This window comes from Lissotriton vulgaris, chromosome 5 (genome assembly GCF_964263255.1).
Source record: "Lissotriton vulgaris chromosome 5, aLisVul1.2, whole genome shotgun sequence".
Lineage (NCBI taxonomy): Eukaryota > Metazoa > Chordata > Amphibia > Caudata > Salamandridae > Lissotriton > Lissotriton vulgaris.
Window position 1 is genome coordinate 1545153172 of NC_141693.1, and position 21846 is coordinate 1545175017.

General features: G+C 39.4%; 14 non-coding genes across 14 annotated transcripts; all 14 read right to left on the reverse strand.

Annotated features, from left to right (window-relative positions):
• Nucleotides 1-1395: 1395 nt before the first annotated feature.
• Nucleotides 1396-1468, reverse strand: TRNAR-UCG (transfer RNA arginine (anticodon UCG)). Its single transcript has one exon. It is a non-coding gene; the product is annotated as a tRNA-Arg (tRNA).
• Nucleotides 1469-5300: 3832 nt separating this feature from the next.
• On the reverse strand, nt 5301-5373 carry TRNAR-CCU (transfer RNA arginine (anticodon CCU)). The gene has a single exon. It is a non-coding gene; the product is annotated as a tRNA-Arg (tRNA).
• Nucleotides 5374-6176: 803 nt separating this feature from the next.
• TRNAR-UCG (transfer RNA arginine (anticodon UCG)) lies at nt 6177-6249 on the reverse strand. Its single transcript has one exon. It is a non-coding gene; the product is annotated as a tRNA-Arg (tRNA).
• Nucleotides 6250-8484: 2235 nt separating this feature from the next.
• Nucleotides 8485-8557, reverse strand: TRNAR-CCU (transfer RNA arginine (anticodon CCU)). The gene has a single exon. It is a non-coding gene; the product is annotated as a tRNA-Arg (tRNA).
• An 804-nt stretch (nt 8558-9361) lies between these two features.
• Nucleotides 9362-9434, reverse strand: TRNAR-UCG (transfer RNA arginine (anticodon UCG)). The gene has a single exon. It is a non-coding gene; the product is annotated as a tRNA-Arg (tRNA).
• A 1518-nt stretch (nt 9435-10952) lies between these two features.
• TRNAR-UCG (transfer RNA arginine (anticodon UCG)) lies at nt 10953-11025 on the reverse strand. Its single transcript has one exon. It is a non-coding gene; the product is annotated as a tRNA-Arg (tRNA).
• Nucleotides 11026-12546: 1521 nt separating this feature from the next.
• Nucleotides 12547-12619, reverse strand: TRNAR-UCG (transfer RNA arginine (anticodon UCG)). The gene has a single exon. It is a non-coding gene; the product is annotated as a tRNA-Arg (tRNA).
• Nucleotides 12620-14140: 1521 nt separating this feature from the next.
• On the reverse strand, nt 14141-14213 carry TRNAR-UCG (transfer RNA arginine (anticodon UCG)). The gene has a single exon. It is a non-coding gene; the product is annotated as a tRNA-Arg (tRNA).
• Nucleotides 14214-14857: 644 nt separating this feature from the next.
• TRNAR-CCU (transfer RNA arginine (anticodon CCU)) lies at nt 14858-14930 on the reverse strand. Its single transcript has one exon. It is a non-coding gene; the product is annotated as a tRNA-Arg (tRNA).
• Nucleotides 14931-15734: 804 nt separating this feature from the next.
• Nucleotides 15735-15807, reverse strand: TRNAR-UCG (transfer RNA arginine (anticodon UCG)). Its single transcript has one exon. It is a non-coding gene; the product is annotated as a tRNA-Arg (tRNA).
• Nucleotides 15808-17325: 1518 nt separating this feature from the next.
• Nucleotides 17326-17398, reverse strand: TRNAR-UCG (transfer RNA arginine (anticodon UCG)). The gene has a single exon. It is a non-coding gene; the product is annotated as a tRNA-Arg (tRNA).
• Nucleotides 17399-18919: 1521 nt separating this feature from the next.
• On the reverse strand, nt 18920-18992 carry TRNAR-UCG (transfer RNA arginine (anticodon UCG)). Its single transcript has one exon. It is a non-coding gene; the product is annotated as a tRNA-Arg (tRNA).
• Nucleotides 18993-20513: 1521 nt separating this feature from the next.
• On the reverse strand, nt 20514-20586 carry TRNAR-UCG (transfer RNA arginine (anticodon UCG)). The gene has a single exon. It is a non-coding gene; the product is annotated as a tRNA-Arg (tRNA).
• A 644-nt stretch (nt 20587-21230) lies between these two features.
• Nucleotides 21231-21303, reverse strand: TRNAR-CCU (transfer RNA arginine (anticodon CCU)). The gene has a single exon. It is a non-coding gene; the product is annotated as a tRNA-Arg (tRNA).
• Between the last annotated feature and the right edge of the window lie 543 nt (nt 21304-21846).

Below are 21846 nucleotides of genomic sequence, written 5' to 3' on the forward strand. Positions count from 1 at the left end.
TGGAATCTATATAATGAGAATGTCACCAGTACGATAAGCTTTTGTTTTCTTTTTTGCATTTAAACCTCTTTCTTCATGAGATTAAAGCTCAGTTGTATGCTTTACATAGCTCTGGATATTTCCAGAAGAGGAGAGAAACTGTTTTGACAGTAGTACAAACTGCTCCTTTCTGGATATGCCAATTTACACACGCTCAAAGGTTGTACACGTTTCATGAATCCTGACTTGCCCTATTCAAGTAGCTGAAAGCCTGTCACCACCTCTAGAAACAACAGTTACACCAATCCAATTCAAATCATTTTTTCCAAAGGAATATCTTCTGCCGGGTCAAAGTTGCATCTGACAAAGATAGGTGTTTAAAAATCTACTTTGTAGTTTCAGAACACCAACAGGACCCTGAAGAGTACAGAAGTAAAATGGTACCATTTCAAAGTTCCTAATACCTCATAAGCTTCTGAGCGGAAGCATGTAATAAATATATAAATTTTACTGGAAAAGTAAGAGTGGATATTGGTTTTCACCTCTTATGGGACCCAAACCCACATTCCCAGGCTTAGGAGGCCAGTGCCTTATCCATTATGCCACTGAGGCACAGATAAACACTTGCAGTCTAGAGGCATTATTTAAATGTATTCAATCGGCAAACACTGGTGTCTGCACACAGGACATTTCTCAGTTCTCTCCATAAGTTAACTTCCAATTTTCATCCTCTTCCATCCCCGACTTTAACACTCTGTTCTGTGCTATAATGGAGGCTCTGCATTTCGAGCAAGTGGAGAGAAATTGGAGGAGAACCACTTTCGACTCAACACTTCTTCTTTCCTGGATGCTTTTCTCAATAAACTGGGCTTTGACAGTGGTATCAAGCCGTCCTTGTCTTCAGCAGGACACAGAAACAGGCACCAAGTCTCCTAACCAAGTTCAACCACACTCTGCAACTTAATATACCAATGCTTTGCAAATTAGCCAACTGTGTCATCAGCAAAGGCAGCCAATGTGCCAATCCTTTATAATTCTTCTGTAGTACGTTTCTTTCTCGTAGGCAAAATTAGCACTTTAACTGCACAAATCATACAGATTTTTACACTTGAAGCACTCCATGAACACATACTTACACACCTTGCATTTCATCTACACACCCTTAAGCTAAAAACCCATTCTGTCAAGTCAAAATTCTGCAACCCTATTACATATTCAGTGCGTGTACATAGAAGCACTTCTTAATGCCATTAACATGGACAAGATTTTAGGCTGAAGATGCAATCTAAATGACTGTGCAGTATGTACTCCACTTCATGAATAATTAGGAATGAGAACATGATGGCTATAAGAGTATTGGAAGAGCCTGCTTCCATTCTGAACGGAAAGCTGAGTTGTGTGACCATTGGCAAAAACCGACCACGAAGGGACTCGAACCCTCAATCTTCTGATCCGAAGTCAGACACCTTATCCATTAGGCCACGCGGTCATATGTCCTGCTGTGCTTATTTTTATAATGTAGGTGGTATGCAAGGATGGGAAATATGATTTTGATAGTTATTTAGGTTTACATCCCATTGTGTTTTTTCAGCTCATGTCAATTAAAGCACTCTTTTGGAATCTATATAATGAGAATGTCACCAGTACGATAAGCTTTTGTTTTCTTTTTTGCATTTAAACCTCTTTCTTCATGAGATTAAAGCTCAGTTGTATGCTTTACATAGCTCTGGATATTTCCAGAAGAGGAGAGAAACTGTTTTGACAGTAGTACAAACTGCTCCTTTCTGGATATGCCAATTTACACACGCTCAAAGGTTGTATACGTTTCATGAATCCTGACTTGCCCTATTCAAGTAGCTGAAAGCCTGTCACCACCTCTAGAAACAACAGTTACACCAATCCAATTCAAATCATTTTTTCCAAAGGAATATCTTCTGCTGGGTCAAAGTTGCATCTGACAAAGATAGGTGTTTAAAAATCTACTTTGTAGTTTCAGAACACCAACATGACCCTGAAGAGTACAGAAGTAAAATTTTACCATTTCAAAGTTCCTAATACCTCATAAGCTTCTGAGCGGAAGCATGTAATAAATATATAAATTTTTCTGGAAAAGTAAGAGTGGATATTGGTTTTCACCTCAGATGGTACTCGAACCCACAATCCCTGGCTTAGGAGGCTAGTGCCTTATCCATTAGGCCACTGAGGCACAGATAAAAACTTGCAGTCTAGAGGCATTATTTAAATGTATTCAATCGGCAAACACTGGTGTCTGCACACAGGACATTTCTCAGTTCTCTCCATGAGTTAACTTCCCATTTTCATCCTCTTCCATCCCCGACTTTAACACTCTGTTCTGTGCTATAATGGAGGCTCTGCATTTCGAGCAAGTGGAGAGAAATTGGAGGAGAACCACTTTCGACTCAACACTTCTTCTTTCCAGGATGCTTTTCTCAATAAACTGGGCTTTGACAGTGGTATCAAGCCGTCCTTGTCTTCAGCAGGACACAGAAACAGGCCCCAAGTCTCCTAACCAAGTTGAACCACACTCTGCAACTTAATAGACCAATGCTTTACAAATTAGCCAACTGTGTCATCAGTAAAGGAAGCCAATGTGCCAATCCTTTATAATTCTTCTGTAGTACTTCTCTTTCTCGTAGGCAAAATTAGCACTTTAATTGCACAAATCATACAGATTTTACACTTGAAGGACTCCATGAACACATACTTACACACCTTGCATTTCATCTACACACCCTTAAGCTAAAAACCTATTCTGTCAAGTCAAAATTCTGCAACCCTATTACATATTCAGTGCGTGTACATAGAAGCACTTCTTAATGCCACTAACATGAACAAGATTTCAGGCTGAAGATGCAATCTAAATGACTGTGCAGTATGTACTCCACTTCATGAATAATTAGGAATGAGAACATGATGGCTATAAGAGTATTGGAAGAGCCTGCTTCCATTCTGAATGGAAATCTGAGTTTTTTTGACCATTGGCAAAAACCAGCCACGAAGGGACTCGAACCCTCAATCTTCTGATCCGAAGTCAGACACCTTATCCATTAGGCCACGCGGTCATATGTCCTGCTGTGCTTATTTTTATAATGTAGGTGGTATGCAAGGATGGGAAATATGATTTTGATAGTTATTTAGGTTTACATCCCATTGTGTTTTTTCAGCTCATGTCAATTAAAGCACTCTTTTGGAATCTATATAATGAGAATGTCACCAGTACGATAAGCTTTTGTTTTCTTTTTTCCATTTAAACCTCTTTCTTCATGAGATTAAAGCTCAGTTGTATGCTTTACATAGCTCTGGATATTTCCAGAAGAGGAGAGAAACTGTTTTGACAGTAGTACAAACTGCTCCTTTCTGGATATGCCAATTTACACACGCTCAAAGGTTGTATACGTTTCATGAATCCTGACTTGCCCTATTCAAGTAGCTGAAAGCCTGTCACCACCTCTAGAAACAACAGTTGCACCAATCCAATTCAAATCATTTTTTCCAAAGGAATATCTTCTGCTGGGTCAAAGTTGCATCTGACAAAGATAGGTGTTTAAAAATCTACTTTGTAGTTTCAGAACACCAACATGACCCTGAAGAGTACAGAAGTAAAATTTTACCATTTCAAAGTTCCTAATACCTCATAAGCTTCTGAGCGGAAGCATGTAATAAATATATAAATTTTTCTGGAAAAGTAAGAGTGGATATTGGTTTTCACCTCAGATGGTACTCGAACCCACAATCCCTGGCTTAGGAGGCTAGTGCCTTATCCATTAGGCCACTGAGGCACAGATAAAAACTTGCAGTCTAGAGGCATTATTTAAATGTATTCAATCGGCAAACACTGGTGTCTGCACACAGGACATTTCTCAGTTCTCTCCATGAGTTAACTTCCCATTTTCATCCTCTTCCATCCCCGACTTTAACACTCTGTTCTGTGCTATAATGGAGGCTCTGCATTTCGAGCAAGTGGAGAGAAATTGGAGGAGAACCACTTTCGACTCAACACTTCTTCTTTCCAGGATGCTTTTCTCAATAAACTGGGCTTTGACAGTGGTATCAAGCCGTCCTTGTCTTCAGCAGGACACAGAAACAGGCCCCAAGTCTCCTAACCAAGTTGAACCACACTCTGCAACTTAATAGACCAATGCTTTACAAATTAGCCAACTGTGTCATCAGTAAAGGAAGCCAATGTGCCAATCCTTTATAATTCTTCTGTAGTACTTCTCTTTCTCGTAGGCAAAATTAGCACTTTAATTGCACAAATCATACAGATTTTACACTTGAAGGACTCCATGAACACATACTTACACACCTTGCATTTCATCTACACACCCTTAAGCTAAAAACCTATTCTGTCAAGTCAAAATTCTGCAACCCTATTACATATTCAGTGCGTGTACATAGAAGCACTTCTTAATGCCACTAACATGAACAAGATTTCAGGCTGAAGATGCAATCTAAATGACTGTGCAGTATGTACTCCACTTCATGAATAATTAGGAATGAGAACATGATGGCTATAAGAGTATTGGAAGAGCCTGCTTCCATTCTGAATGGAAATCTGAGTTTTTTTGACCATTCGCAAAAACCAGCCACGAAGGGACTCGAACCCTCAATCTTCTGATCCGAAGTCAGACACCTTATCCATTAGGCCACGCGGTCATATGTCCTGCTGTGCTTATTTTTATAATGTAGGTGGTATGCAAGGATGGGAAATATGATTTTGATAGTTATTTAGGTTTACATCCCATTGTGTTTTTTCAGCTCATGTCAATTAAAGCACTCTTTTGGAATCTATATAATGAGAATGTCACCAGTACGATAAGCTTTTGTTTTCTTTTTTCCATTTAAACCTCTTTCTTCATGAGATTAAAGCTCAGTTGTATGCTTTACATAGCTCTGGATATTTCCAGAAGAGGAGAGAAACTGTTTTGACAGTAGTACAAACTGCTCCTTTCTGGATATGCCAATTTACACACGCTCAAAGGTTGTATACGTTTCATGAATCCTGACTTGCCCTATTCAAGTAGCTGAAAGCCTGTCACCACCTCTAGAAACAACAGTTACACCAATCCAATTCAAATCATTTTTTCCAAAGGAATATCTTCTGCCGGGTCAAAGTTGCATCTGACAAAGATAGGTGTTTAAAAATCTACTTTGTAGTTTCAGAACACCAACATGACCCTGAAGAGTACAGAAGTAAAATGGTACCATTTCAAAGTTCCTAATACCTCATAAGCTTCTGAGCGGAAGCATGTAATAAATATATAAATTTTTCTGGAAAAGTAAGAGTGGATTTTGGTTTTCACCTCAGATGGGACTCGAACCCACAATCCCTGGCTTAGGAGGCCAGTGCCTTATCCATTAGGCCACTGAGGCACAGATAAACACTTGGAGTCTAGAGGCATTATTTAAATGTATTCAATCGTCGAACACTGGTGTCTGTACACAGGACATTTCTCAGTTCTCTCCATAAGTAAATTTCCCATCTTCATCCTCTTCCATGCCCGACTTTAACACTCTGTTCTGTGCTATAATGGAGGCTCTGCATTTCGAGCAAGTGGAAAGAAATTGGAGGAGAACCACTTTCGACTCAACACTTCTTCTTTCCTGTATGCTTTTCTCAATAAACTGGGCTTTGACAGTGGTATCAAGCCGTCCTTGTCTTCAGCAGGACACAGAAACAGGCACCAAGTCTCCTAACCAAGTTCAAACACACTCTGCAACTTAATATACCAATGCTTTGCAAATTAGCCAACTGTGTCATCAGCAAAGGCAGCCAATGTGCCAATCCTTTATAATTCTTCTGAAGTACTTTTCTTTCTCGTAGGCAAAATTAGCACTTTAACTGCACAAATCATACAGATTTTACATTTGAACCACTCCATGAACACATACTTACACACCTTGCATTTCATCTACACACCCTTAAGCTAAAAACCCATTCTGTCAAGTCAAAATTCTGCAACCCTATTACATATTCAGTGCATGTACATAGAAGCACTTCTTAATGCCACTAACATGGACAAGATTTTAGGCTGAAGATGCAATCTAAATGACTGTGCAGTATGTACTCCACTTCATGAATAATTAGGAATGAGAACATGATGGCTATAAGAGTATTGGAAGAGCCTGCTTCCATTCTGAATGGAAAGCTGAGTTGTGTGACCATTGGCAAAAAACGACCACGAAGGGAGTCGAACCCTCAATCTTCTGATCCGAAGTCAGACGCCTTATCCATTAGGCCACGCGGTCATATGTCCTGCTGTGCTTATTTTTATAATGTAGGTGGTATGCAAGGATGGGAAATATGATATTGGTAGTTATTTAGGTTTACATCCCATTGTGTTTTTTCAGCTCCTTTCAATTAAAGCACTCTTTTGGAATCGATATAATGAGAATGTCACCAGTACAATAAGCTTTTGTTTTCTTTTTTGCATTTAAACCTCTTTCTTCATGAGATTAAAGCTCAGTTGTATGCTTTACATAGCTCTGGATATTTCCAGAAGTGGAGAGAAACTGTTTTGACAGTAGTACAAACTGCTCCTTTCTGGATATGCCAATTTACACATGCTCAAAGGTTGTATATGTTTCATGAATCCTGACTTGCCCTATTCAAGTAGCTGAAAGCCTGTCACCAATCTAGAAACAACAGTTACACCAATCCAATTCAAATCATTTTTTCCAAAGGAATATCTTCTGCCGGGTCAAAGTTTCATCTGACAAAGATAGGTGTTTAAAAATCTACTTTGTAGTTTCAGAACACCAACATGACCCTGAAGAGTACAGAAGTAAAATGGTACCATTTCAAAGTTCCTAATACCTCATAAGCTTCTGAGCGGAAGCATGTAATATATATATAAATTTTTCTGGAAAAGTAAGAGTGGATATTGGTTTTCACTTCAGATGGGACTCAACCCACAATCCCTGGCGTAGGAGGCCAGTGCCTTATCCATTAGGCCAATGAGGCACAGATAAACACTTGCAGTCTAGAGGCATTATTTAAATGTATTCAATCGTCAAACACTGGTGTCTGCACACAGGACATTTCTCAGTTCTCTCCATAAGTAAACTTCCCATTTTCATCCTCTTCCATCCCCGACTTTAACACTCTGTTCTGTGCTATAATGGAGGCTCTGCATTTCGAGCAAGTGGAGAGAAATTGGAGGAGAACCACTTTCGACTCAACACTTCTTCTTTCCTGGATGCTTTTCTCAATAAACTGGGCTTTGACAGTGGTATCAAGCCGTCCTTGTCTTCAGCAGGACACAGAAACAGGCACCAAGTCTCCTAACCAAGTTCAACCACACTCTGCAACTTAATAGACCAATGCTTTACAAATTAGCCAACTGTGTCATCAGCAAAGGCAGCCAATGTGCCAATCCTTTATAATTCTTCTGAAGTACTTTTCTTTCTCGTAGGCAAAATTAGCACTTTAACTGCACAAATCATACAGATTTTACACTTGAACCACTTCATGAACACATACTTACACACCTTGCATTTCATCTACACACCCTTAAGCTAAAAACCCATTCTGTCAAGTCAAAATTCTGCAACCCTATTACATATTCAGTGCATGTACATAGAAGCACTTCTTAATGCCACTAACATGGACAAGATTTTAGGCTGAAGATGCAATCTAAATGACTGTGCAGTATGTACTCCACTTCATGAATAATTAGGAATGAGAACATGATGGCTATAAGAGTATTGGAAGAGCCTGCTTCCATTCTGAATGGAAATCTGAGTTGTGTGACCATTGGCAAAAACCGGCCACGAAGGGACTCAAACCCTCAATCTTCTGATCCGAAGTCAGACGCCTTATCCATTAGGCCACGCGGTCATATGTCCTGCTGTGCTTATTTTTATAATGTAGGTGGTATGCAAGGATGGGAAATATGATATTGATAGTTATTTAGGTTTACATCCCATTGTGTGTTTTCAGCTCCTTTCAATTAAAGCTTTCTTTTGGAATCTATATAATGAAAATGTCACCAGTACGATAAGCTTTTGTTTTCTTTTTTGCATTTAAACCTCTTTCTTCATGAGATTAAAGCTCAGTTGTATGCTTTACATAGCTCTGGATATTTCCAGAAGTGGAGAGAAACTGTTTTGACAGTAGTACAAACTGCTCCTTTCTGGATATGCCAATTTACACACGCTCAAAGGTTGTATGTGTTTCATGAATCCTGACTTGCCCTATTCAAGTAGCTGAAAGCCTGTCACCACCTCTAGAAACAACAGTTACACCAATCCAATTCAAATCATTTTTTCCAAAGGAATATCTTCTGCTGGGTCAAAGTTGCATCTGACAAAGATAGGTGTTTAAAAATCTACTTTGTAGTTTCAGAACACCAACATGAGTCCGGAGAGTACAGAGGTAAAATGGTACCATTTCAAAGTTCCTAATACCTCATAAGCTTCTGAGCGGAAGCATGTAATACATATATAAATTTTTCTAGAAAAGTAATAGTGGATATTGGTTTTCACCTCAGATGGGACTCGAACCCACAAACCCTGGCTTAGGAGGCCAGTGCTTTATCCATTAGGCCACTGAGGCACAGATGAACACTTGCAGTCTAGAGGCATTATTTAAATGTATTCAATCGTCAAACACTGGTGTCTGCACACAGGACATTTCTCAGTTCTCTCCATAAGTAAACTTCCAATTTTCATCCTCTTCCATCCCCGACTTTAACACTCTGTTCTGTGCTATAATGGAGGCTCTGCATTTCGAGCAAGTGGAGAGAAATTGGAGGAGAACCACTTTCGACTCAACACTTCTTCTTTCCTGGATGCTTTTCTCAATAAACTGGGCTTTGACAGTGGTATCAAGCCGTCCTTGTCTTCAGCAGGACACAGAAACAGGCACCAAGTCTCCCAACCAAGTTCAACCACACTCTGCAACTTAATAGACCAATGCTTTACAAATTAGCCAACTGTGTCATCAGCAAAGGCAGCCAATGTGCCAATCCTTTATAATTCTTCTGTAGGACTTTTCTTTCTCGTAGGCAAAATTAGCACTTTAACTGCACAAATCATACAGATTTTTACACTTGAAGCACTCCATGAACACATACTTACACACCTTGCATTTCATCTACACACCCTTAAGCTAAAAACCCATTCTGTCAAGTCAAAATTCTGCAACCCTATTACATATTCAGTGCGTGTACATAGAAGCACTTCTTAATGCCACTAACATGGACAAGATTTTAGGCTGAAGATGCAATCTAAATGACTGTGCAGTATGTACTCCACTTCATGAATAATTAGGAATGAGAACATGATGGCTATAAGAGTATTGGAAGAGCCTGCTTCCATTCTGAACGGAAAGCTGAGTTGTGTGACCATTGGCAAAAACCGACCACGAAGGGACTCGAACCCTCAATCTTCTGATCCGAAGTCAGACACCTTATCCATTAGGCCACGCGGTCATATGTCCTGCTGTGCTTATTTTTATAATGTAGGTGGTATGCAAGGATGGGAAATATGATATTGATAGTTATTTAGGTTTACATCCCATTGTGTTTTTTCAGCTCCTTTCAATTAAAGCACTCTTTTGGAATCTATATAATGAGAATGTCACCAGTACGATAAGCTTTTGTTTTCTTTTTTGCATTTAAACCTCTTTCTTCATGAGATTAAAGCTCAGTTGTATGCTTTACATAGCTCTGGATATTTCCAGAAGAGGAGAGAAACTGTTTTGACAGTAGTACAAACTGCTCCTTTCTGGATATGCCAATTTACACACGCTCAAAGGTTGTATACGTTTCATGAATCCTGACTTGCCCTATTCAAGTAGCTGAAAGCCTGTCACCACCTCTAGAAACAACAGTTACACCAATCCAATTCAAATCATTTTTTCCAAAGGAATATCTTCTGCTGGGTCAAAGTTGCATCTGACAAAGATAGGTGTTTAAAAATCTACTTTGTAGTTTCAGAACACCAACATGACCCTGAAGAGTACAGAAGTAAAATGGTACCATTTCAAAGTTCCTAATACCTCATAAGCTTCTGAGCGGAAGCATGTAATATATATATAAATTTTTCTGGAAAAGTAAGAGTGGATATTGGTTTTCACTTCAGATGGGACTCAACCCACAATCCCTGGCGTAGGAGGCCAGTGCCTTATCCATTAGGCCAATGAGGCACAGATAAACACTTGCAGTCTAGAGGCATTATTTAAATATATTCAATCGTCAAACACTGGTGTCTGCACACAGGACATTTCTCAGTTCTCTCCATAAGTAAACTTCCCATTTTCATCCTCTTCCATCCCCGACTTTAACACTCTGTTCTGTGCTATAATGGAGGCTCTGCATTTCGAGCAAGTGGAGAGAAATTGGAGGAGAACCACTTTCGACTTAACACTTCTTCTTTCCTGGATGCTTTTCTCATAAACTGGGCTTTGGCAGTGGTATCAAGCCGTCCTTGTCTTCAGCAGGACACAGAAACAGGCACCAAGTCTCCTAACCAAGTTCAACCACACTCTGCAACTTAATATACCAATGCTTTGCAAATTAGCCAACTGTGTCATCAGCAAAGGCAGCCAATGTGCCAATCCTTTATAATTCTTCTGTAGTACTTTTCTTTCTCGTAGACAAAATTAGCACTTTAACTGCACAAATCATACAGATTTTACACTTGAAGCACTCCATGAACACATACTTACACACCTTGCATTTCATCTACACACCCTTAAGCTAAAAATCCATTCTGTCAAGTCAAAATTCTGCAACCCTATTACATATTCAGTGCATGTACATAGAAGCACTTCTTAATGCCACTAACATGGACAAGATTTTAGGCTGAAGATGCAATCTAAATGACTGTGCAGTATGTACTCCACTTCATGAATAATTAGGAATGAGAACATGATGGCTATAAGAGTATTGGTAGAGCCTGCTTCCATTCTGAATGGAAAGCTGAGTTGTGTGACCATTGGCAAAAACCGACCACGAAGGGACTCAAACCCTCAATCTTCTGATCCGAAGTCAGACGCCTTATCCATTAGGCCACGCGGTCATATGTCTTGCTGTGCTTATTTTTATAATGTAGGTGGTATGCAAGGATGGCAAATATGATATTGATAGTTATTTAGGTTTACATCCCATTGTGTTTTTTCAGCTCCTTTCAATTAAAGCACTCTTTTGGAATCTCTATAATGAGAATGTCACCAGTACGATAAGCTTTTGTTTTCTTTTTTGCATTTAAACCTCTTTTTTCATGAGAATAAAGCTCAGTTGTATGCTTTACATAGCTCTGGATATTTCCAGAAGTGGAGAGAAACTGTTTTGACAGTAGTAAAAACTGCTCCTTTCTGGATATGCCAATTTACACACGCTCAAAGGTTGTATACGTTTCATGAATCCTGACTTGCCCTATTCAAGTAGCTGAAAGCCTGTCACCACCTCTAGAAACAACAATTACACCAATCCAATTCAAATCATTTTTTCCAAAGGAATATCTTCTGCCGGGTCAAAGTTGCATCTGACAAAGATAGGTGTTTAAAAATCTACTTTGTAGTTTCAGAACGCCAACATGACTCTGAAGAGTACAGAAGTAAAATGGTACCATTTCAAAGTTCCTAATACCACATAAGCTTCTGAGCGGAAGCATGTAATAAATATATCAATTTTTCTGGAAAAGTAAGAGTGGATATTGGTTTTCACCTCAGATGGGACTCTAACCCACAATCCCTGGGTTAGGAGGCCAGTGCCTTATCCATTAGGCCACTGAGGTACAGATAAACACTTGCAGTCTAGAGGCATTATTTAAATGTATTCAATCGTCAAACACTGGTGTCTGCACACATGACATTTCTCAGTTCTCTCCATAAGTAAACTTCCCATTTTCATCCTCTTCCATCCCCGACTTTAACACTCTGTTCTGTGCTATAATGGAGGCTCTGCATTTCGAGCAAGTGGAGAGAAATTGGAGGAGAACCACTTTCGACTCAACACTTCTTCTTTCCTGGATGCTTTTCTCAATAAACTGGGCTTTGACAGTGGTATCAAGCCGTCCTTGTCTTCAGCAGGACACAGAAACAGGCACCAAGTCTCCTAACCAAGTTCAACCACACTCTGCAACTTAATATACCAATGCTTTGCAAATTAGCCAACTGTGTCATCAGCAAAGGCAGCCAATGTGCCAATCCTTTATATTTCTTCTGTAGTACTTTTCTTTCTCGTAGGCAAAATTAGCACTTTAACTGCACAAATCATACAGATTTTTACACTTGAAGCACTCCATGAACACATACTTACACACCTTGCATTTCATCTACACACCCTTAAGCTAAAAACCCATTCTGTCAAGTCAAAATTCTGCAACCCTATTACATATTCAGTGTATGTACATAGAAGCACTTCTTAATGCCACTAACATGGACAAGATTTTAGGCTGAAGATGCAATCTAAATGACTGTGCAGTATGTACTCCACTTCATGAATAATTAGGAATGAGAACATGATGGCTATAAGAGTATTGGTAGAGCCTGCTTCCATTCTGAATGGAAAGCTGAGTTGTGTGACCATTGGCAAAAACTGACCACGAAGGGACTCGAACCCTCAATCTTCTGATCCGAAGTCAGACGCCTTATCCATTAGGCCATGCGGTCATATGTCTTGCTGTGCTTATTTTTATAATGTAGGTGGTATGCAAGGATGGGAAATATGATATTGATAGTTATTTAGGTTTACATCCCATTGTGTTTTTTCAGCTCCTTTCAATTAAAGCACTCTTTTGGAATCTATATAATGAAAATGTCACCAGTACGATAAGCTTTTGTTTTCTTTTTTGCATTTAAACCTCTTTCTTCATGAGATTAAAGCTCAGTTGTATGCTTTACATAGCTCTGGATATTTCCAGAAGTGGAGAGAAACTGTTTTGACAGTAGTACAAACTGCTCCTTTCTGGATATGCCAATTTACACAAGCTCAAAGGTTGTATGTGTTTCATGAATCCTGACTTGCCCTATTCAAGTAGCTGAAAGCCTGTCACCACCTCTAGAAACAACAGTTACACCAATCCAATTCAAATCATTTTTTCCAAAGGAATATCTTCTGCTGGGTCAAAGTTGCATCTGACAAAGATAGGTGTTTAAAAATCTACTTTGTAGTTTCAGAACACCAACATGAGTCCGGAGAGTACAGAAGTAAAATGGTACAATTTCAAAGTTCCTAATACCTCATAAGCTTCTGAGCGGAAGCTTGTAATAAATATATAAATTTTTCTTGAAAAGTAATAGTGGATATTGGTTTGCACCTCAGATGGGACTCTAACCCACAATCCCTGGGTTAGGAGGCCAGTGCCTTATCCATTAGGCCACTGAGGCACAGATGAACACTTGCAGTCTAGTAGCATTATTTAAATGTATTCAATCGTCAAACACTGGTGTCTGCACACAGGACATTTCTCAGTTCTCTCCATAAGTAAACTTCCAATTTTCATCCTCTTCCATCCCCGACTTTAACACTCTGTTCTGTGCTATAATGGAGGCTCTGCATTTCGAGCAAGTGGAGAGAAATTGGAGGAGAACCACTTTTGACTCAACACTTCTTCTTTCCTGGATGCTTTTCTCAATAAACTGGGCTTTGACAGTGGTATCAAGCCGTCCTTGTCTTCAGCAGGACACAGAAACAGGCACCAAGTCTCCTAACCAAGTTTAACCACACTCTGCAACTTAATAGACCAATGCTTTACAAATTAGCCAACTGTGTCATCAGCAAAGGCAGCCAATGTGCCAATCCTTTATAATTCTTCTGTAGTACTTTTCTTTCTCGTAGGCAAAATTAGCACTTTAACTGCACAAATCATACAGATTTTTACACTTGAAGCACTCCATGAACACATACTTACACACCTTGCATTTCATCTACACACCCTTAAGCTAAAAACCCATTCTGTCAAGTCAAAATTCTGCAACCCTATTACATATTCAGTGCGTGTACATAGAAGCACTTCTTAATGCCACTAACATGGACAAGATTTTAGGCTGAAGATGCAATCTAAATGACTGTGCAGTATGTACTCCACTTCATGAATAATTAGGAATGAGAACATGATGGCTATAAGAGTATTGGAAGAGCCTGCTTCCATTCTGAATGGAAATCTGAGTTGTGTGACCATTGGCAAAAACCGGCCACGAAGGGACTCGAACCCTCAATCTTCTGATCCGAAGTCAGACGCCTTATCCATTAGGCCACGAGGTCATATGTCCTGCTGTACTCATTTTTATAATATAGGTGGTATGCAAGGATGGGAAATATGATATTGATAGTTATTTAGGTTTACATCCCATTGTGTGTTTTCAGCTCCTTTCAATTAAAGCTTTCTTTTGGAATCTATATAATGGAAATGTCACCAGTACGATAAGCTTTTGTTTTCTTTTTTGCATTTAAACCTCTTTCTTCATGAGATTAAAGCTCAGTTGTATGCTTTACATAGCTCTGGATATTTCCAGAAGTGGAGAGAAACTGTTTTGACAGTAGTACAAACTGCTCCTTTCTGGATATGCCAATTTACACACGCTCAAAGGTTGTATGTGTTTCATGAATCCTGACTTGCCCTATTCAAGTAGCTGAAAGCCTGTCACCACCTCTAGAAACAACAGTTACACCAATCCAATTCAAATCATTTTTTCCAAAGGAATATCTTCTGCTGGGTCAAAGTTGCATCTGACAAAGATAGGTGTTTAAAAATCTACTTTGTAGTTTCAGAACACCAACATGAGTCCGGAGAGTACAGAGGTAAAATGGTACCATTTCAAAGTTCCTAATACCTCATAAGCTTCTGAGCGGAAGCATGTAATACATATATAAATTTTTCTAGAAACGTAATAGTGGATATTGGTTTTCACCTCAGATGGGACTCGAACCCACAAACCCTGGCTTAGGAGGCCAGTGCTTTATCCATTAGGCCACTGAGGCACAGATGAACACTTGCAGTCTAGAGGCATTATTTAAATGTATTCAATCGTCAAACACTGGTGTCTGCACACAGGACATTTCTCAGTTCTCTCCATAAGTAAACTTCCAATTTTCATCCTCTTCCATCCCCGACTTTAACACTCTGTTCTGTGCTATAATGGAGGCTCTGCATTTCGAGCAAGTGGAGAGAAATTGGAGGAGAACCACTTTCGACTCAACACTTCTTCTTTCCTGGATGCTTTTCTCAATAAACTGGGCTTTGACAGTGGTATCAAGCCGTCCTTGTCTTCAGCAGGACACAGAAACAGGCTCCAAGTCTCCCAACCAAGTTCAACCACACTCTGCAACTTAATAGACCAATGCTTTACAAATTAGCCAACTGTGTCATCAGCAAAGGCAGCCAATGTGCCAATCCTTTATAATTCTTCTGTAGTACTTTTCTTTCTCGTAGGCAAAATTAGCACTTTAACTGCACAAATCATACAGATTTTTACACTTGAAGCACTCCATGAACACATACTTACACACCTTGCATTTCATCTACACACCCTTAAGCTAAAAACCCATTCTGTCAAGTCAAAATTCTGCAACCCTATTACATATTCAGTGCGTGTACATAGAAGCACTTCTTAATGCCACTAACATGGACAAGATTTTAGGCTGAAGATGCAATCTAAATGACTGTGCAGTATGTACTCCACTTCATGAATAATTAGGAATGAGAACATGATGGCTATAAGAGTATTGGAAGAGCCTGCTTCCATTCTGAACGGAAAGCTGAGTTGTGTGACCATTGGCAAAAACCGACCACGAAGGGACTCGAACCCTCAATCTTCTGATCCGAAGTCAGACACCTTATCCATTAGGCCACGTGGTCATATGTTCTGCTGTGCTTATTTTTATAATGTAGGTGGTATGCAAGGATGGGAAATATGATATTGATAGTTATTTAGGTTTACATCCCATTGTGTTTTTTCAGCTCCTTTCAATTAAAGCACTCTTTTGGAAACTATATAATGAGAATGTCACCAGTACGATAAGCTTTTGTTTTCTTTTTTGCATTTACACCTCTTTCTTCATGAGATTAAAGCTCAGTTGTATGCTTTACATAGCTCTGGATATTTCCAGAAGAGGAGAGAAACTGTTTTGACAGTAGTACAAACTGCTCCTTTCTGGATATGCCAATTTACACACGCTCAAAGGTTGTATACGTTTCATGAATCCTGACTTGCCCTATTCAAGTAGCTGAAAGCCTGTCACCACCTCTAGAAACAACAGTTACACCAATCCAATTCAAATCATTTTTTCCAAAGGAATATCTTCTGCTGGGTCAAAGTTGCATCTGACAAAGATAGGTGTTTAAAAATCTACTTTGTAGTTTCAGAACACCAACATGACCCTGAAGAGTACAGAAGTAAAATGGTACCATTTCAAAGTTCCTAATACCTCATAAGCTTCTGAGCGGAAGCATGTAATATATATATAAATTTTTCTGGAAAAGTAAGAGTGGATATTGGTTTTCACTTCAGATGGGACTCAACCCACAATCCCTGGCGTAGGAGGCCAGTGCCTTATCCATTAGGCCAATGAGGCACAGATAAACACTTGCAGTCTAGAGGCATTATTTAAATATATTCAATCGTCAAACACTGGTGTCTGCACACAGGACATTTCTCAGTTCTCTCCATAAGTAAACTTCCCATTTTCATCCTCTTCCATCCCCGACTTTAACACTCTGTTCTGTGCTATAATGGAGGCTCTGCATTTCGAGCAAGTGGAGAGAAATTGGAGGAGAACCACTTTCGACTTAACACTTCTTCTTTCCTGGATGCTTTTCTCATAAACTGGGCTTTGGCAGTGGTATCAAGCCGTCCTTGTCTTCAGCAGGACACAGAAACAGGCAACAAGTCTCCTAACCAAGTTCAACCACACTCTGCAACTTAATATACCAATGCTTTGCAAATTAGCCAACTGTGTCATCAGCAAAGGCAGCCAATGTGCCAATCCTTTATAATTCTTCTGTAGTACTTTTCTTTCTCGTAGGCAAAATTAGCACTTTAACTGCACAAATCATACAGATTTTACACTTGAAGCACTCCATGAACACATACTTACACACCTTGCATTTCATCTACACACCCTTAAGCTAAAAACCCATTCTGTCAAGTCAAAATTCTGCAACCCTATTACATATTCAGTGCATGTACATAGAAGCACTTCTTAATGCCACTAACATGGACAAGATTTTAGGCTGAAGATGCAATCTAAATGACTGTGCAGTATGTACTCCACTTCATGAATAATTAGGAATGAGAACATGATGGCTATAAGAGTATTGGTAGAGCCTGCTTCCATTCTGAATGGAAAGCTGAGTTGTGTGACCATTGGCAAAAACCGACCACGAAGGGACTCAAACCCTCAATCTTCTGATCCGAAGTCAGACGCCTTATCCATTAGGCCACGCGGTCATATGTCTTGCTGTGCTTATTTTTATAATGTAGGTGGTATGCAAGGATGGCAAATATGATATTGATAGTTATTTAGGTTTACATCCCATTGTGTTTTTTCAGCTCCTTTCAATTAAAGCACTCTTTTGGAATCTCTATAATGAGAATGTCACCAGTACGATAAGCTTTTGTTTTCTTTTTTGCATTTAAACCTCTTTTTTCATGAGAATAAAGCTCAGTTGTATGCTTTACATAGCTCTGGATATTTCCAGAAGTGGAGAGAAACTGTTTTGACAGTAGTAAAAACTGCTCCTTTCTGGATATGCCAATTTACACACGCTCAAAGGTTGTATACGTTTCATGAATCCTGACTTGCCCTATTCAAGTAGCTGAAAGCCTGTCACCACCTCTAGAAACAACAATTACACCAATCCAATTCAAATCATTTTTTCCAAAGGAATATCTTCTGCCGGGTCAAAGTTGCATCTGACAAAGATAGGTGTTTAAAAATCTACTTTGTAGTTTCAGAACGCCAACATGACTCTGAAGAGTACAGAAGTAAAATGGTACCATTTCAAAGTTCCTAATACCACATAAGCTTCTGAGCGGAAGCATGTAATAAATATATCAATTTTTCTGGAAAAGTAAGAGTGGATATTGGTTTTCACCTCAGATGGGACTCTAACCCACAATCCCTGGGTTAGGAGGCCAGTGCCTTATCCATTAGGCCACTGAGGTACAGATAAACACTTGCAGTCTAGAGGCATTATTTAAATGTATTCAATCGTCAAACACTGGTGTCTGCACACAGGACATTTCTCAGTTCTCTCCATAAGTAAACTTCCCATTTTCATCCTCTTCCATCCCCGACTTTAACACTCTGTTCTGTGCTATAATGGAGGCTCTGCATTTCGAGCAAGTGGAGAGAAATTGGAGGAGAACCACTTTCGACTCAACACTTCTTCTTTCCTGGATGCTTTTCTCAATAAACTGGGCTTTGACAGTGGTATCAAGCCGTCCTTGTCTTCAGCAGGACACAGAAACAGGCACCAAGTCTCCTAACCAAGTTCAACCACACTCTGCAACTTAATATACCAATGCTTTGCAAATTAGCCAACTGTGTCATCAGCAAAGGCAGCCAATGTGCCAATCCTTTATATTTCTTCTGTAGTACTTTTCTTTCTCGTAGGCAAAATTTGCACTTTAACTGCACAAATCATACAGATTTTTACACTTGAAGCACTCCATGAACACATACTTACACACCTTGCATTTCATCTACACACCCTTAAGCTAAAAACCCATTCTGTCAAGTCAAAATTCTGCAACCCTATTACATATTCAGTGTATGTACATAGAAGCACTTCTTAATGCCACTAACATGGACAAGATTTTAGGCTGAAGATGCAATCTAAATGACTGTGCAGTATGTACTCCACTTCATGAATAATTAGGAATGAGAACATGATGGCTATAAGAGTATTGGTAGAGCCTGCTTCCATTCTGAATGGAAAGCTGAGTTGTGTGACCATTGGCAAAAACTGACCACGAAGGGACTCGAACCCTCAATCTTCTGATCCGAAGTCAGACGCCTTATCCATTAGGCCATGCGGTCATATGTCTTGCTGTGCTTATTTTTATAATGTAGGTGGTATGCAAGGATGGGAAATATGATATTGATAGTTATTTAGGTTTACATCCCATTGTGTTTTTTAAGCTCCTTTCAATTAAAGCACTCTTTTGGAATCTATATAATGAAAATGTCACCAGTACGATAAGCTTTTGTTTTCTTTTTTGCATTTAAACCTCTTTCTTCATGAGATTAAAGCTCAGTTGTATGCTTTACATAGCTCTGGATATTTCCAGAAGTGGAGAGAAACTGTTTTGACAGTAGTACAAACTGCTCCTTTCTGGATATGCCAATTTACACAAGCTCAAAGGTTGTATGTGTTTCATGAATCCTGACTTGCCCTATTCAAGTAGCTGAAAGCCTGTCACCACCTCTAGAAACAACAGTTACACCAATCCAATTCAAATCATTTTTTCCAAAGGAATATCTTCTGCTGGGTCAAAGTTGCATCTGACAAAGATAGGTGTTTAAAAATCTACTTTGTAGTTTCAGAACACCAACATGAGTCCGGAGAGTACAGAAGTAAAATGGTACAATTTCAAAGTTCCTAATACCTCATAAGCTTCTGAGCGGAAGCTTGTAATAAATATATAAATTTTTCTTGAAAAGTAATAGTGGATATTGGTTTGCACCTCAGATGGGACTCTAACCCACAATCCCTGGGTTAGGAGGCCAGTGCCTTATCCATTAGGCCACTGAGGCACAGATGAACACTTGCAGTCTAGTAGCATTATTTAAATGTATTCAATCGTCAAACACTGGTGTCTGCACACAGGACATTTCTCAGTTCTCTCCATAAGTAAACTTCCAATTTTCATCCTCTTCCATCCCCGACTTTAACACTCTGTTCTGTGCTATAATGGAGGCTCTGCATTTCGAGCAAGTGGAGAGAAATTGGAGGAGAACCACTTTTGACTCAACACTTCTTCTTTCCTGGATGCTTTTCTCAATAAACTGGGCTTTGACAGTGGTATCAAGCCGTCCTTGTCTTCGGCAGGACACAGAAACAGGCACCAAGTCTCCTAACCAAGTTTAACCACACTCTGCAACTTAATAGACCAATGCTTTACAAATTAGCCAACTGTGTCATCAGCAAAGGCAGCCAATGTGCCAATCCTTTATAATTCTTCTGTAGTACTTTTCTTTCTCGTAGGCAAAATTAGCACTTTAACTGCACAAATCATACAGATTTTTACACTTGAAGCACTCCATGAACACATACTTACACACCTTGCATTTCATCTACACACCCTTAAGCTAAAAACCCATTCTGTCAAGTCAAAATTCTGCAACCCTATTACATATTCAGTGCGTGTACATAGAAGCACTTCTTAATGCCACTAACATGGACAAGATTTTAGGCTGAAGATGCAATCTAAATGACTGTGCAGTATGTACTCCACTTCATGAATAATTAGGAATGAGAACATGATGGCTATAAGAGTATTGGAAGAGCCTGCTTCCATTCTGAACGGAAAGCTGAGTTGTGTGACCATTGGCAAAAACCAACCACGAAGGGACTCGAACCCTCAATCTTCTGATCCGAAGTCAGATACCTTATCCATTAGGCCACGCGGTCATATGACCTGCTGTGCTTATTTTTATAATGTAGGTGGTATGCAAGGATGGGAAATATGATTTTGATAGTTATTTAGGTTTACATCCCGTTGTGTTTTCTCAGCTCATGTCAATTAAAGCACTCTTTTGGAATCTATATAATGAAAATGTCACCAGTACGATAAGCTTTTGTTTTCTTTTTTGCATTTAAACCTCTTAATTCATGAGATTAAAGCTTAGTTGTATGCTTTACATAGCTCTGGATATTTCCAGAAGAGGAGAGAAACTGTTTTGACAGTAGTACAAACTGCTCCTTTCTGGATATGCCAATTTACACACGCTCAAAGGTTGTATACGTTTCATGAATCCTGACTTGCCCTATTCAAGTAGCTGAAAGCCTGTCACCACCTCTAGAAACAACAGTTACACCAATCCAATTCAAATCATTTTTTCCAAAGGAATATCTTCTGCCGGGTCAAAGTTGCATCTGACAAAGATAGGTGTTTAAAAATCTACTTTGTAGTTTCAGAACACCAACATGACCCTGAAGAGTACAGAAGTAAAATTTTACCATTTCAAAGTTCCTAATACCTCATAAGCTTCTGAGCGGAAGCATGTAATAAATATATACATTTTTCTGGAAAAGTAAGAGTGGATATTGGTTTTCACCTCAGATGGGACTCGAACCCACAATCCCTGGCTTAGGAGGCCAGTGCCTTATCCATTAGGCCACTGAGGCACAGATAAACACTTGCAGTCTAGAGGCATTATTTAAATGTATTCAATCGGCAAACACTGGTGTCTGCACACAGGACATTTCTCAGTTCTCTCCAAAAGTTAACTTCCCATTTTCATCCTCTTCCATCCCCGACTTTAACACTCTGTTCTGTGCTATAATGGAGGCTCTGCATTTCGAGCAAGTGGAGAGAAATTGGAGGAGAACCACTTTCGACTCAACACTTCTTCTTTCCTGGATGCTTTTCTCAATAAACTGGGCTTTGACAGTGGTATCAAGCCGTCCTTGTCTTCAGCAGGACACAGAAACAGGCACCAAGTCTCCTAACCAAGTTCAACCACACTCTGCAACTTAATATACCAATGCTTTACAAATTAGCCAACTGTGTCATCAGCAAAGGCAGCCAATGTGCCAATCCTTTATAATTCTTCTGTAGTACTTTTCTTTCTCGTAGGCAAAATTAGCACTTTAACTGCACAAATCATACAGATTTTACACTTGAAGCACTCCATGAACACATACTTACACACCTTGCGTTTCATCTAC